The 1361-nt window shown below is 50.3% G+C and overlaps 1 non-coding gene across 1 annotated transcript; it reads right to left on the reverse strand.

Annotated features, from left to right (window-relative positions):
• Window positions 1-434: 434 nt before the first annotated feature.
• On the reverse strand, window positions 435-564 carry LOC112115417. Its single transcript, XR_002908815.1, has one exon. It is a non-coding gene; the product is annotated as a small nucleolar RNA ACA64 (small nucleolar RNA).
• Window positions 565-1361: the final 797 nt, after the last annotated feature.

Here is a 1361-nt window from a genome sequence, read left to right on the forward strand (position 1 = left end):
TGGGCTTTGTACTACACCACCATAATATGCTCCTGTCAGCATTACTCACTACAATTTGACTACTCATGCAAACAGCCATACTGGTTACTGGTCAACTTATTTTGCTGAGTAAGGGCTGGAGACTCAGATGTTTTCAGCGTTAAAAACTATTAGTGTTTAAGTGAGATTGTCTTCAAAGTGTCCCATTTATAAGCAGAACATCTGCATTTAGTATATTCATCTAGAAATGTGGAATGTTGCTGAGGTGCTCCATGTACTCTTGATTGTTCATGTGTGATCCATGGCTCTTCGGACTCCCAGTGTGTGCTGGAAGAAAAACCAAACATTTCTGTTTAGAAATACCAGTTATATCAGACTTATAACACCCCAGTATGTCCCTCTCCTCCCAGACAGTACCGACATAGTGTTATTATCAACCACCTCCCATTGGCCTGAATTATAGGAACATGGGTTTTATTCCCCACACATTGGGTCTGCGGGCAATAAGCTTAATGCTCCTGTTGCTGTAGGCACGGTGATCTCCCCAGAAGCCATTGCAGAGGCCAGAGGTGATTTTCAGACAGTGCCAAAGAACATCCTGTGCCCTACCACAGCCTGATGGCAGTTTGGTGCTAATGGGGAAAGGGCCCTGGAGAGACAATTAGCCTCTCAGGCCTCTGAGGGCAGGCACTGAGCCAGCTCACCAGAATGCGAGACTCCAAGAGACACTGGACTCCATGCAGAGCCCAGGAAGAAGTGTGGGATCCCCTGCAAGGGCAGGTCCCTAGCAGCCTATGCACGCTGGGGGCCCCCAGTCCATAAGGCACCAGTAGAACTACACCTCCCAGCATGCCCTATGGAAGCCAGCCCACAGCCAGAGAGGAAGGGTGGAGCAGGGCACGCTGGTAGGTGTAGTCCTTGACCTATGCCCGCCGCATGCACTATTAGGACTCCCCCCACCCCTCACGATAATGCCCAGTCACCCAACACAGCACAGTGCCTGGGGTGACAGCGAGCCTAACCTGCCCTTCTGCAGTCTGCTGCCAGGCTCCACACCATCCCTTGCTCTTATCGGCTACCGAGATCTGCTCCCCTTGAGCTCGCCTGTAGGAGAGTGTTGCCAAGGGGGGGGGGGGGGGGGGAGGAGAAGAGAGAGAGAAAGTGGCACTGCCTTTCGAAACAAGCTCAGCTCCTTTCAGAGGGAGAGCAGTGGGGGTGTTTATACAAACTCCACCATTTTTTCAGTCGTTCAGTTTTGCTGCATACAACATTGTGACACATTAAAATAATAATTTGTGTGTACGTACATTAAGAAAGGTCATCCTTGCTCTCTCCATCCTCCACGGTCTCTGTTGCCTCAATGTTCAACGAGGGAATGTACT

Source organism: Terrapene carolina, unplaced genomic scaffold, assembly GCF_002925995.2.
Source record: "Terrapene carolina triunguis isolate 2854851 unplaced genomic scaffold, T_m_triunguis-2.0 Scaffold9543, whole genome shotgun sequence".
NCBI lineage: Eukaryota > Metazoa > Chordata > Testudines > Emydidae > Terrapene > Terrapene triunguis.